We start from the raw sequence: 15348 nt of genomic DNA on the forward strand, positions 1-15348 counted from the left end.
AACGATTCATGAGATGTATATAGAATATAGGGTAGCCATATCGGTTAGGGGGATATAGGGGATATCTAGGCACCACTGCAGTAGTTCATAACGGTATAGAACCGATAGAGCGAAAAGCGTGGTTGATGTTACTCGAATGGCGTCAACCATATTCCAGAACTGTCATTATTTCATGTTTTACCCTTTCCTGATCGTTACAATCGATCGGTATACGTATAAAATGCATCGGTGTCTTATTAAGTGCAGAACAACTGAAGTGCGCTGAGCGTGTCAAGCTTAATCGTAATAAAAGCGGCATTGAGGTCCCGGTTGCAGGACACAATATTGGCCGTGGAGCGTGGCCCTATATATTTGGTGTCTCGGGTGAAATCGAATTTGTCAGTCTCAAACAATCTCGGCCTTTGGGCGACTTGCACTTTCTCATGTGTATCGAGCATGTCCCGGGCGATTTGCTTTCGTATATGTATACATAGCGCACGTCATGCCCACAACTCGTCTGCTTGTACCCTTGTTTTGTATATGCTCTTCTAATGTTGCGACGTGTTTATTCTTTGTGGGTAATTGTAGCATCTGTTTCTTTTTGTGTCGTGTATGCGTTCTCGAGAGGGCGTTGTGTAGCCTATCTCAATTTTCGAACAGCGTCAGAGTTAATTTTTTCTCGCGTTTTGTCGCCAGTAAATGTTACAGTGGAAGGACGAGGAGGATGTCGATGTTTATGCTCAGGGGAACAAACGGCCCAGCATGAGAACACCACATCTAGACGCAAGCAACAGCATACTCAAGCTCTATATAGGAGTGCACCAGACGTTAAGGTGAACAGCGCACCTATAAGTTCAAGGGAACAACAGCACGCCTATAGGTTCAGGACTGCAGCAGACCTGTAGGCGAATCCGCGGCTGCAAGACGTCGACTCGCGAGACCCGACGATGGCAGGCGGCAAGCAGCAAAGCGGCGGCATTCAGCGGCGGGAGGGGGCCGCGATGCTCGCTCGGCTACAAAGTACAGCAGCAGCGGTCGGGCGAAGAGAGAACTCCCGCTGCTGCCGCCAAAGACCGTTGCACGCAAAAGACGAATTGCCGATGGGAGACAAATGGGGAACTGCGGTCGGCGCCATTAATTAACGTCTCGCGGGGACCGCTCCCATTGCGAAGACGCGGGGGGAGGAAGGGGGATGAAATGGAGGAGACCGACCGGCGCGGACGCAGCGCGCTCCGCAGACTCGGCCCAGTTGCAAAGCGAGCTGCGCGCTGCTGGAAGCCGTGTTGAGTTTGGATGCGCTTGCGTGAAGTATACAGCCGAGTGTGTGGACTCGGTATCGACCGCGTTTTTCTTCGGGGCTTGGCTCTGCTTGCCTCGGCTTCGTTAGTGGGAGACACGTGTTAGTTCCAGTATGCTTATGCGAGGGTGGAACCAAACGTATAATACTTCGGCACTTGCGACCGACTTTAACGGCTGTCAGGTATTCCCGGTGATAGCATATTTCTTCCATAACCCTTGTTTTAGCGTTCAAAGGCGCGGTGTGACAATTTGGAGGAGAATTTACCTCGGTGGGCACTCGCTTGTTCACAGCGTGCGCAGTAAAGGGAGAAGAGTGTACAGCACGAACTATATAATGTTGCAGCATGCAAAATACTTTCCGTCCAATGTGGTCAGCAGCGGATACGATTACCACCGAAGGTATCAAAAGTAATGAATATAAATAAAAACAGCTCTGCCAGAGCCATTCTTGTTGTTTTCTTTTAACTTTTAAAACTCGTTCTGGTCTGGAAACATAAGCAGCCGATTCTCCTCGCTTCTTGTAGAGCGCAAATTAATCCTTGTAAGAACGAGTTTGAAATTATGCTTTCGCTGAGCAAACCAGTGATTATTCTTGTTTGCGAGATATCCTTAACAGGCGTGCGGACTACAGAATGGACAGCCAATAAACCTTTAGCATTTTAATTTTTTGCTATTCTAGAGAAAGCAAGCAAAACCTGCGTTATAAGAACACGCTGTGCATTCATGTTTACCGTCGAGCGAAGACAGGTGGCCAATGCAACTGCAATCACTATACCTGTTCATGTTGTTTTAAACCGACTTGCAAGGACTGAAAGGTTGCGAAATCTCCTACTGGGGAATCAGACTCGTTCCTTTGTTCTTGACGAAGGATATTAAGGCGAAAGCCTTTAATGCCTCATCGTTGTAGTGGACAAAATGCGTCCTCGCTTTTGCGGCGGCTCTGATTGGTCGAGACGGGATGACGTCATAAGGTCTCGACCAATCACAGAGCACCACCACAGTATGCGCAAAGGCATGCCTTATATGGCCATATGCCAATAATCAATTACTAATTATTGACTAAGTAATTTAATTTATGAGTAGTTAATTACTAATTATTGTATAATTAATGATCTCAACTTAGACGTTTCTAGACGTTGTGTAGACAATGATTTCGCCTTTCACTGCTTTAGTCGCTAAAGTACCTTGTAATTTTTCGACATTTTTCTCGCAATACACGCGCTGGCCATCACAAACAAGAAACAGCTGTTTCGTTACATGAACGCGTGGAGCGTCTCTCTAGAGCTTTGGTTTCATCTTGTACGACAGAACGTCGAAAACCGTGTAAACGCTGGCCGTCGTCGCCACTCAAGCCTCAAGCCTCTTAAAATGTTAAGAATGGGATAAATGGAGCCTGCAAATGAATTACAACAATGAAGATCCTCATGTATGCGTGTTCGCACCGAGCGAGTCCTTCTTAAGTCCAGAGGCAAACTAATTCCTTGCGTCGATTGAGGCATAACCAGCTGCGCTCAACACGCGCTCTAAACCAGACAAACTTTGTTTCCTTGCGTCCTTGGGGAGGGCGCGACGCGAAATGTACTATGCCGCCTGTATATAAGAGGCACACAACAGCGACGACTGCCGGTGTATAGCGGCGGAGGTTGGGGAGACCCCGCTAGGTGCGGAACAATGATTAATACCCCCAATTAGCGCACTTTGCCGCTCTGCACAAGCGCTACACCCCTCACGCAGCGGCACACGGCGGCCTAGAAAGACAAATGCTCCCGGCCGGACGCGCTTTCTTTCGGGTGCTGGCGTTTAATAATAGCACCACGGCGGTTCCATTTCTGACTCTTGCCGCGGAGAGCGCGTGTGGCCGATGTCGCGGAGAGCGACACCCGTTTTTCTGGTCGCGCACCCCGTGCGTGCGGCGCCCCGTGCCAAGAAATGTTCGCGGACCACAGCGACGACACCGCGCATGCGCGATGACGTCAGTAGTTTCCGCTTGTTCGCAGGAACCGCTGCGTGAGATAGGCATTGCATTTAACCAGTGGGTATTCATTTATGATTCAAATGGCCTATAGCTGTGCGTGCTCGCGTGTGGCAGGTGTTGGCGTCAGGAAGCCACAACACAAGCTCATACCTCTATAGATATTGTCCGACACGGACGGAACGGACGGCTTTCTCAAATCCACTTGGATGTGCCTTGGCGTACAAAGCTATTTTGTTCTCATGGTCCAGGCCTGAAATCAGTGGGCAGATACGAAATTCTTCTTACAAGTGAGATACAAGTCAAGAAAAAATCAACGAAAGCCCCTCAAAAAGGGTCCTTTAGCCATGTGCTGCCGGCCAGTTCTCATGACGCGACAGGTAATCCGATTAAGGTGTGCGCTGAACCTCCTTTCACCTGCCACGTCCGTCGTTGTTCCGCTATAGCAGATTAAGTATAGACCTTTCAGGCGAATCTGTTAGCGCCATTCGCAGCAGGCGACTCCTTGCCGCTTTTTTTCCGGTATTGTATCCCACTATAGTCCCTGCCGGACGATGCGCTTTATTAGAGTACGAGGTGACTTTTTTTTTTTAAAGGAAGCTTGTTCTGTATGTATTTTTTTCTTTCCATGGGTGGGAGGAGATGGTACCGCCAAAATATTATAGGTCCATCCGAGCGAAGTGCATACAGCTGTACCCAGATTAACACTTCAACGACTACGCGGGAAAAGATACGGCTCTTGAGAACAGCTTTCGTATAAAACGCCGTTGTTCATTGTAAGCTGCCCGTTTCTACCAAGCAGGAACCATTCAAAAGCACTTCCAACGCAAACGTTAACATATCCCTCCGTCTCTGCCATAAGCACTGGGCGAAACATTCGTCCCAACGAGAAGTACATACATTCATTCATCAGGCGCGGCCGAGCGACAATGTCCGAGGCGAGAGGGTAAGAAAAAGGCCGACACCCTCTCTCACTCGCTCCCCGGAGCCAGCTCCCTCTCCTGTCTTGATAGCGAGCGGTTCGTTCAGTTCCACTCAAGCGCAGGCTTAACTGCACTCGAATGGAAATCTAATGGCACCATTATCAGGCCCGTCTGGTGCGCGAAGTGCTAAAGGGGGCTACCCCAGGAATTGCGGGGCAAGGTCGTCTCGGCAGCTTATAGTATATGTACACACTTGCTGCTGCATAGCGGCGGCGCGGGGAAGCCCTCTACGGGACGACGGCCTGGTGGAGAGTCATCGAGAAAGGACGCGCTATTACGAACTCCCCGCCGCCATAAACAAGCATCTATAATACACGCACGTGGTTTCTCACATCAGCGCTCGCCGTCTTACGGCGTAAAGACGGCGACCCTCGTGTGTACAGTATGGGAATGCGTGCGTAAACATTCGCACCGCCGAAAACGAAAGGGGAAGGAGGGAGGGGGGGGGGGGGGTAAAGCGTAGGCCAAACTTTGTCCGTTATCACGTGAGCACGCGTAATAGCACGTGCATATCCATATCGCGGAGGGAGAGTTCGCGCGAAGCAAAGCACTGGGAGGGGGACGCTTACACACGCGCGCACTCGTAATAAACCGAACCGGGCGGCCTGGGCTCCTGGCGCTGCTTAAACGGTCCCTATTTATAACTCTCAAGAGCCGCGGCTACATACTCTCCTCTTCTGCGGCGTTAACAGTTCCGCGGCAACCGCGAAGACCGACCGACCGCGCGACCGATATGCCATACACGCGGTGCAAGAAGAGAGAGAAAAGGGCTTTCCCTTTCGGCCGCGCTCCCGCGCAGCGGGGCCATTTGTATGAAAAATCGCCGTCGTTTTGTCGCTCTCCTTCTCGCCTCATTCTTTCTCCCCTCTGGAGTGCGATTTATTTCGCTCGCCAATGGTGCTCTTCCCTTTCCCGGCAGCTAGTGTAATGTGTGTATCTTTCTCTTGAGTCTTCAAGCCCCCCCCCCCCCCCCCCCCCCCACCTCCCACCCCCGGTCTCCCTGCAGCCCTCCCATTCTTGATGGTGGAATCATTCTTCTCTGAAAAAGAGTGCGACTAATTTCTTTTACTACGTTACTCCGACCCCGATAAGCGATGCTGCAGCGGCCGGCACCGCCGCTGTGATCCGCGCTCCCCTTGCCGCTGCGGTATGGAGAACGGAGTTCCTGCGGCTTCCGTCAATGTATATTCGTAGAGTACGGGCAACGCTAGAGGACAGAAATTTTCATTAAAAAAATAAATAGCTCTGGATTTAGCTTCGCTTGAGTGGATTAAGAGGTGCGAAAGTATAGTGGTAAATTGGTTTACAGGAACGAAAATACGCAGTATCTGTCCCGCTTTCTCTGTGGACACCTGAACCAGTAAGAGAGAGGAGAAAGGTGTGCGTGAAAGCGGAAAGAAAGAAAAGGGTACCATAGTGGAGGGCTACGGAGTAATTTCAGCCACTTCCGGATCTTTAACGTACACTAACACTGACTCCTCTCCGTTTCGCCTCCATCGAAACGCAACCGTTGGCGGTCGAGTTGAGCCCGGGTACTAACTAAACGATACATCTTAACCACTGCGCTACCGTGGCGGGGCTTGAAGATCAAGATGAACTACCAACTCGCCCAACAGGAAGTTTTAATGGGGCTTAAACGACTAAAGCTGGTTTAGGCTTTGGTGAAAGGAAAGTCGTAGTCTCATGCACCTCCCAGCGGGCACCTCCACTTTCAATTAAGGGCAAACAATGAATGCAATTGTAAATAAATATGGCGTCGCTTTAATTCCCTATCGCAAACAACCTTTCGACTCGACTAGCAGGTGGATGCAGATGAGAAGCGAAATGGTATGACGTCACCCTGAACGCTGCGGGCACAAGGAACTGCTGCGTCACAATATTGATTATTCGACATCACGTGCATATTTTTGTCGACATACAGGCGCTAGACGGTTTTGATAGTTCTGGTGCTTTCCCACTAAAAAATGCCAAAAGCTCACTTATCTTCATCTTTAATAATAAATAAATGCACACATTTTTTTTTTTTTTCAGTCATGCATGTCCTGCAGATTATGCCTTGTTTTTGTCGTTGTTATAGATACAGTCACGTTATAAGACGCGGTAAGCTGCAAGGTTAATTTAGGCTGATACGGAGAGATATCCTTATCATCCAATGAACATAATTGAGATAACAAGGACTAATATTATGATAAGTGTCTGATTATTTACATAACATCGCGAGTATAAAATGCACAAGGCAGTGCGCGAATTAAACATGTCAACCGGTACTCGTAAAAACACGTATCCGCTTAGTGACGAAGTCAGTGTCTTTTGTCCCTTCTGGCGGTCCACCGCGGCGGCTTGACGAGAATGTGCCGAGAAGCTGTAATGAAAGATAATCACGTGTAGCGCCCGCCGGCGTAAAACGTAACACTCGCCAAGCATCAAAACAAAACACCTTTTCGCACGCCAATGCCACGTCGTGACTCGTGACTCAATCTTTAAAACACGTCGCGTGGCCACAAGTGCGTACAATGTATGCGTCCGAGACGCGGCCATGCGCAGTCTCGGCGGCGTCCGTCGTCATGTCGTCACCGCCGGTGGAGGCAACGGCGAGAGCGAGCGCCGGGAACGCCGCCGCGACCATAAATTAGAGCCAACGAGCGTTCGCGTCGCCGCGCGTGCGTGAAACGTCCTCACGGGCGGCCGCGGACGATTTATGGGCTCGTAATTGTTACTGTGTGCCATAAAACTGCCGGAATAAGATTCCGCCTTGACAGCGGAGGTGTGGGAAGCGCGGGAAAACGGAACGCGTGGCTTTCGCCACAGCGCAAGCGAAGCCAGCTGCATGCCGCCACTCTGTTGTGGCTGCGCAGTTAGGGAGAGGCTGGCACTAACGCTAAATTTCGCGTTTTCTTTCTTTTTTTTTTTTTTTCGTTTTTCGATGTCTCGTTTGAGTGAGCGGCCACGGTCACACGCATGTAAGTGACTTGTTCTGGGACAACAATCGCGGCTGTTGTTGTTGTGGCTGTAGGAAGAAGGAAAAGAAATGCACGAACCTGCTACTGGCTCTGTAGCTGAGCCACCTCCGCTGTCTCGTGCAAACAGAAGAGAGAAAGTACAGAAGAAAGAAAAAGAAGAGGGAGAGAAAGACGCGCGCCTCAAAAACAGCCGTTGTCCACCACCAAAGCAGTGGCGGGTGCAATGACGACAACAGATAAAATCTGTGGCAGGCTAGCACCCGCCGCAAGCGGCGGTGACCTACCTGTCCCAGCTCCATCAGGGCCTTAAGGCACATGTAGGTTGAATTTAGAGGTCACGATACGTTAGGCCATATATATGCAATAGTAACAGCACGCAGTTGTGTACGAATATCGAGCTGATAGAAGAGCGGTCTCAACGCGCGCAGCTTTTCTTGCTTTGTGCAAGGTTTATTTAGAGATGTATTTAGAGAGGATGCATAAATGTTCCTGGCGTTTAAAAAAAAAACGCAATCAAAACGCTAGCCCCGCAAATTCTTTCCTGCGATGTCAATCAAGACAGAATGTTCAAGTAAGATCTGCACTCATGCACAAAGCGTTGCTTATACGAATAAAAAACGCAGCCACGCGCGCCTAATGCATCGCGAAATCTCAGGAGACTCAGTGAAAGCTCTATTCCGCTGCAGGATTGGGGGAATCGGGATCGCGACCTGGCAAAGAAAGGTTAGTCGGGGGATGCTTTCCCTCTGCCGCGCGCCAGTCTGCCTGCGTGTGTGTGTGCCGGGGGTTATAACTCGAGGGGTTATAACACGTATTCGTCCGCCACACTTCCCGTTCCGTGCATGGTGCAACGTTCGAGTGTACTTGCGCAGTATCTCCGAGCTCAGATTGAGTACTTGTTACATATATAAATCTGAACTCTCACTCGGTCGCTTGTTTTTGCTATATAGGCCGAGCTTCGGTTCCATAAAAGGGCAAGCGTGAATGGGCCACTTCTTCGGTATGGGGATACCAGTGTCTGTGTAGCCTGAGGAGTATAGAGCTCTTACAGATAGAGCGTTCTGCGCGACCCACCGGGCACTACAGCCCCTCCCCGAAAATGCGCTCGCATGGGAAAGGGTTGGCGCGCTGCGAGCCGCTCCCGTGGCCCTATATACGGCGATAAATCAGGCAATTCATGAAGACAAACGAGCGCCGACTCCCGCTTTACAAATGTAGCGAGAAAGGAGAACGCATTGTTGAGCAAGGCGGAGCCGTGGGTCCCGTATGGGACTTTGTGCTTTATTCTTTTTAGCTTTCTTCTACCGGTGCGTTTCTGTATTTATTCTTTTTACGCCATACATTGAAGTTTGCTCTTCGAACTTTATATGCGTACGCACTTTCTCTGCGTTCTTAGTGTTGACCCGAAAGCGATGTAAAGCGAAACCCAGGGACCATTTAATTTCCGCTGGTGTCGTGAACAAGGCAATCGGATTGCCCGCGAACCCTTCTGCGTGCTTTGTTTCTTCTCTTTTGCCTTCGCCCTTCCGTTTCATTCCGGATTCGCACTGAAGTGGTGCGGTGCACTACTGACTGAAGGATTGCTCTCTCTTATTCACATCATGGCGCACCCGTGCGCGACTGGGAGAGGACGCGGTCCTCTGTCTTTATTTTCGCGCTCCTGTATCTTAGGCCGCTCATGCACATGAGCTCTTTCTGTTCTCTTTGCTGGTCTATACTTAGGAAGCTTGAACGACAGAACAGAGCGTCGTTTTCTTCTCACATTCAGGCACAAAGAGTTGCAGCTAAAATGGGAGCAGCTTGCCAGCTTCTGAGATTTCTTTGCTTCAGATGGGAGAAAAGTCGGTATCCGGTGTTGTTCGATCGTTTGCAGTAATGGTAATGTACATCACTGCTACAAACGCTTTGGCTTCGGATCCCTGTTTACTTTTTTTTTCGCTTTTAGTGTACCATGCTAGCTGTCATTATACGCATTAAAACACGTTGAATACGTTTCTTCGTTACCTTGTCGGCAACTTTCATCGATACGGGCTAGGCATGTTTGCCCTCCATACATTTCTACCTTAAAATAACTTGCTTTCACCTTGTACATTTGCGTGCTTAATCAGAGTTCATGACTTCGAACACATAGTTCTTCACGGCTATGTCAGTGTCTGTACTGCAAAAGAAGCCAGATTTTTCAGCGTCATCGTTGTGGCGAGGCGCCTTGAAACGCATGGTTGCGATGCGTTCCATTCATATCGTAACAGTGACTTGCCAGAAACTATGCAAGCTTCGAAAGCACTCCCGTAGACCGAAATCCACGCATACAATGCTCCGGGTGCTCTTGCATTGGACAACTATTCATTATCATCAACATCCTGCTCGGACGAGCAGGAACCATCCGCTGTGGGAAATAAAAGATGTTTCCTTATTTCGACGGCTGCGCACATGGAACGACCTAATGTTTCAAATTGTGGCCCGTCGAGTAAATGGTGCCACGCACATTCCGCTATAGTGCACGAGAAAGATAGCAATATTATTTGCCGAGACATCTATGTAAAGCGCCCATTAAGAATTAAAAAAAATGTAATGATGTCTTCACCTTCCTGCAAGCCTGTAATTACAATGTTCTTAAAAGGGCCGTGCATCACAATCCCTCCCTGTTTCTCCAATATGGGAGATAAAATGATCTGCCTTGTTCGAATCCGTCATGCGCCATGCAAGTCATCAGATACCATTGCAAGGTGACTATAACGCATGACCCTCCCAATCGCCCCCCCCCCCCCCCCCCGGCAAAAAAAAAAAAAAAAAAAAAAAGAAGCAAACACATCACCGCGCCGTTTTGCCTACACATCCACCAAGCACCTTCACTGCAGACGCATGCTCCCTCCCACACCCAACTGCGCATCAGCAGAACGGGGTAGGCAGGCGGGCACGCTGTTGGAAGCGCGAACGTGATGCCCAGTCAGAAAAATGTGCCTCTTCAACCCGCGGTCTAGCCGCCCACCAGCGGCTCACTTGGCGTGGAAACCAGTTCCTCCTTTTGAAAAGGGGGATGCCTTTTTAATTTTTATTTTTTCGTCCTGCCTCTTGGTATCCTCCCTTTTTCCGACCCCGTCCCTCTCTGGCTTTTCGTGCCGCGCACGATCCTAATTTCAGAAAAACCGGAAAGAAGAGAACAAGCATGAAAGACATCCAGGGTACCATTGGAAAACACCGAAAGGTTCAAGGGGGTAGAGTTTGGTACAGGGAGTGAGGGTGCGGCGGAGGACAACTAAAACAAGCCAAAGGAACCGAACCAGCGGCGGGAAACTGAAAAGCGATAAAAAACAACCAAAGCAAGAAGGAAAAACGTTAAAAACGGCCGGGCGCCGGCTTCACAAAAGCAAGAACTCCCGAGATCGCCGAGCACGAAACACGGCGAAAAGAAAAGCGAGACGCGGCGAATTCGCGAGCAGTGGCGGCGGCATATACCGAAGGCGGACTGGTTTTGTCTGTCGCTCTCTCTTTCTCTTTTCAACCCTCCCTTCATCTTCTTTGCTTCTCTTTGTTTTCTGGGGCATTTTTGGCGCTCTTTGGCGGCGTCAGCTCAGGCGCACCCGTATGTTCCATGAACTCGGCGGCTGCGCAAGTTTCGTTTCGCGATCACGAAAGGGGAGGGCTTTTTCTGCCTCCACCCCACTCCTCTCTCCTCCACAACCCCACACACGCCCCTTTCCACAGCTTGCTCACGCACGCACGCGAGCCCGATTCGAGCGCGCACAAAAAGAAGCGCGCCCGAGCGTCTCTTCCTCCTTCGCCCCCTCCGGTACATCTCTCCGCTTTGCCTCCACCCCTGTCCCTTCTATTTCCGCCCACTTTTCGCTTCTGCTCTTTCTTCTCTCCTTTTTTGCTGGGGCCCTGACGCTTTTTCTGTTCTTTTTGGCGCGTCGATCGCGTTCTCGCTTTTCTTTTTTTGCTTCTTCCCCCGCTTCGCTGCTGCTGCTTCTGCTGCCGCCGCCGCTTCTTCCCAGCTCTGTTTCCGTCCCTTCTTTTTGTCTGTTCTCTCGCCCTTTCTCCGCCTCCGGCGTTTTTCCCCCTCCCTCTACGTACCGTCTCTCGGCTGGTTTCCAAGATGGCGGTCCCATGTCAGCGAAATGATTCATGGCGGCTCCGGCTTTCCCGATAGTCGCCCGTCGACGGCAGACATCCCCTTCTCTTCTTGCGCCCGTCCGGCGCAGCCGTCCACCCCGCGCGGAACCTCTTCTTTTCTTGCGAACGCCACTTCGCGCTCGTGTTTTCCTGGGGGGTGCACTTTGGCTTCCATAATCATTCACCAAGATTCTCCCATTTTCTTTCTTCGCTTTTGTTCTCTTCAAAGCGAGGAATTTGCTCGGTTTACGCCGGTCGCCGCGTGATTAAGGGCGATCTTCGATGCGGGACTGTCGCCCTTGCGAGGTCGGTATGCCGGCTAAACAGTCGTTCGGGCTCTCCCCTCCAACGTGATTTCTAGAACTATCAACTGGCTTACCCTCGTCATTACAGTCCGAATGGACCGCTGGCGACCAACTGGATAAAAACAACGTTTTGAATCCTAGAACGGCAGCCCACTGAGCTTCTTGTGGCTTCGATGTCAGAATCGATGCGGCCTGGTGCAGCATTAAAAAAAAAATACAAAAAGAAAAGCCCGTTGCCTCATATATATGCGGTGGGGGCCAAATATACGCAATAATTACTGGCACACTTAGTCACAAAGCACAAAAATATACGCTTCATTCTTTTATTTGACGGCAAAGGTGCACATGGCGCGCCCGCAGATTTCAAAATCGCCTGAGCATTCAGCCCATATGTGTGGAAAGACACCGCGGGACGTCCTGTTGTGCGCACGAAGTGCATCCTCCCAAAGAGCTCGGGATAAGAGCCCTGAGAGATAGCTCGCCATGGCTCTTCGTGTCCGCCAATCTAGAGCTGTCGACAAGTCGTTCAGTGTCGCGCTCGCGTGCTAGCGATGCGAGTCACGTTCGTTGCCGGGTCGCTTTTTTGTAGCCTTCCCTTCGGCACGGTCCTTTCTTGACATTTCTTGGCGGATGGGGAGGTCGTAACCCCCCTCCTTCGTGAACCTTTCCGGCGTGTCTTGGTGTTTAGTGGTTTTGTTGTGTTCTTTTGTGGATAATGAGATACTGCTGGCTTTCTCTTCTTTTTCGCCACTCTTAACGGAAGTGTTCGGGAGGCAAACGCGTTCAGCGCCGGTGGTCCGCTTATCAGATAAGCGCGGCTGATTAGACGACGCCTGTCACGATGTGAGCACTGAAATGGAAGCGGCACAAGGGAGCCTTACGCGCGACATCTCCTGATACCTGTGGTCACGGCAGCTGGCTCATTTATTATAAGGCTTGCGCGCAATGAAGCTTCTTCGTTGTTTCGGGACCCCTGCTTGGTAAAAGGAGCTGCTTATGCTCGAAGGCAGCGTGTAAAAGGGACGCTTGTGTGCGAAACGTTATCTTCCAAAGAGTGCTTTGTCCGTGTTGTAGGCCATAAATACGTCCTTCGTCCTTAACAGCTCTAATCAGAGTGCTTCTTAAGTTCACGCCTGTATACAAAAGCAACGGAAGTTGTGGCAGGCAGCCGCAAATCTTGTATCCGGGAAATGACTGAAAACCTGTAAAATGCGCAATGCATTCTGCGGCGTTAGGAATGACGATATAGGATATAGAGCGTGGGAATGAAATTACTTTTTTAAAGAGGGAATTTTCTTTTTGCGGTGATGAGAGGTAAAGGGAAGCGACGGGGTGGACAACTTTGTGTCATGTCGCGCACGCAGCCACTATTTTTGTTCAGGTATTCAATGATGCAGTCCACGTTTTGACACGCACGTATAACGAAGGCACGCACCAGCGCAGGCAGCAGTAGAGGCTTTTGACATAGCGGAGACTTACTAGCGTAGACGTAGTACACCTGTTTACCGGACGCCTAGGTGCGCTCGCAGTTAAGACACCCTACAAGCAGTGGCCACATCTGGGCCCTCCCTTCCTACTGCTTGTGCGCAGCGGGTGTTCGGTAAACCGGAATGCGTAACTTTACGTCTACGTCAGTACGCCTCCGTTATGTTAAATTTCTCTATTCCTTTTCTTACCCGAAGAACTAATTCTCTGGTTATAAATTACAACTATCTGCACGAAAGATTGCATTGGTTATCAGATTCGCCACCTGCAGCTTTTACGACAGCTTGTAAGCCTTATTACCAATTTCAATTTCAAGGTGTTGACCAGTTGTGAACAAGGAGTAAAAATAAAAACAAAAGACGAATAACAGAGGGAGGCAGCCCTGTGATTGAATGGCCGACACTGACTCGGAACCCAGAAGGTTCGAGTTCGTCATCCCTTTCGCGCAAAGGCGACAAAACTGGTTGACACGATAAAGATAAAGAAAGTAAGAGGCGACGGAGGTTCATTCCCAGAAAGTGAACTTTACTTCCACAGAGTGCCGCCGCAGCGTGCAACAATGGTTGTGGCGAAATTTTTATTTTTTTTGCGTGTTCCAATCTTTGCAGGCACCCCACTACCCCCAAAGCAACAGCAGCGGGAGAGCATCCGAGCTGTGCGAGCTGTGCGAGCCATGCACGCGACAAAGAGTGGACGACCGGAGTCGGCAGCCTAGCCTGGCTGATCAAGTGGACAGAGAAGCGCGCAGAAAAAAAAAAAAATGTAAAAGAAAAGAGAGGGGTTCCCCGGGCCCAATTAGAGAAGACAAACTGCCGTGGGCGACTCGGACAAGAAAGCGGGCCCCCACCCCCCTCCTACCATCGCCCTGAGTGACGCTGGGCGTTGCCGCGTCCTACGAGCGGCAGCCTCGGAGGCGCGCTGCTACTGATTGGACTGCGCGTATAGGGCCCGCTGTCTCTTCTTGTCCGCGAGATTCTCCTGCCCTCCTTTTCTTCTTCTCCCCTAGCCCTGCATCCCTACCCCGCCCCTCCCGTTCTATTCAATACGCTTCTTCGGGTCCCTTAATCAAATCGAATCAAAGTCACGGAACGGGGAGGCACGGGGTGTGCGAAGTTAGACCGGAGGGTATACGGGTGGTACAGGGTGTGATGTCGAAGAAGAAGCGTGTCTCGTGTCAAAGAGAAGCAAGAAGACGACTGCCACTCGTAGTGATCAGCAGAATCAGCGGCGGCAACCTGGATCAGCGCAAGTTGAGCTCTAGTGTTCTACATCTACCCTGTAGATCCGAATTTGTTTGCCCCAAGACTACAAATTCGGTTCTAGAGAGGTTTGTGTGGTACATACGAAACGACGCAGCCAAGACATCATACCGCGCCGCCCTTACTCCGTTTATTTTAGGCAGCGAGTGACATGCGTGCGTGCGTGTGTGCGTAAGGCAACGTACGGCCGTCTGTGATGTGAAGTCAGCGAATAGACCAGCGTAATATTTTCTTTTACATCATTTCGTTTCCAGGGAAGCTGAAGATGTGGCACACTTTGAAAACAGCGGAAATAAAAGAACGCTCCAGCCAGCGTGATAGTCTGCCCTTGCTATAGAGGGACCTTCTTCGGCAACAGATGCAGTAATGTCTACACTTTTTACGAGAACAAAGAAAAGAAGACATGTGGATGTTGCTTAAGGTTGTAGCCGTGACACTACGTTCTATAGTAGAAAAATATAAGGCAGAAGTTCTCTTGATATAAATAATAAACCTTCCTCTGAACCGATCCGCTTCGCAGGCCCCTTTATTATATACAGTTCACTCCGCCCCTTCGCGCTTTTACTTTTTTCGTTTCAACGTGGTATTTAATAGAATGAAAAAATGTTCTGTGTCCAGGAACTTTAAGCAAAGCCTTCAGTTAGGTGTTATAAAATTGATACTGCAAGACAACAATCAGTAGAAGGGTAACTAGAGTGACCATGCCACCAAGAGGCAGTGACTATATGGAACACCGCTGCAACCCAACATCCCGAGTACTAAACTGCCGGTGTGGCGTAACGCGCTGTGCATTGCATGCTGTCTTCATCAACGTGAGCAATGGATGCAAAAACCGAAGTACGATCGCTATAGAAAGATGTCTTGTTTGGGAATGGAGTATCGGCTTAATTAACGGCAGATCCACCTGCCAAGAATGACAGGTGACAAAATAGAGAGGGAGGGAAACCTCCAATTTCATCTTGCAGCGCAGAGGTGATTGGAGACACAAAATAG

At 50.1% G+C, this 15348-nt stretch overlaps 1 long non-coding RNA gene across 1 annotated transcript in view; it reads left to right on the top strand.

The window, feature by feature from the left end:
• The window catches only part of LOC146186473 (uncharacterized), a 123503-nt gene extending 108385 nt beyond the window's left edge, over positions 1-15118 (top strand). Inside the window, exon 6 of the long non-coding RNA XR_014708112.1 lies at positions 13705-15118. This is a non-coding gene — a long non-coding RNA (uncharacterized LOC146186473). The remainder of the gene's footprint in view (positions 1-13704) is intronic.
• The last annotated feature ends 230 nt before the right edge of the window (positions 15119-15348 follow it).

This window comes from Amblyomma maculatum, chromosome 6 (genome assembly GCF_055883805.1).
Source record: "Amblyomma maculatum isolate TAMU_Amacu chromosome 6, ASM5588380v1, whole genome shotgun sequence".
Classification (NCBI taxonomy): domain Eukaryota; kingdom Metazoa; phylum Arthropoda; class Arachnida; order Ixodida; family Ixodidae; genus Amblyomma; species Amblyomma maculatum.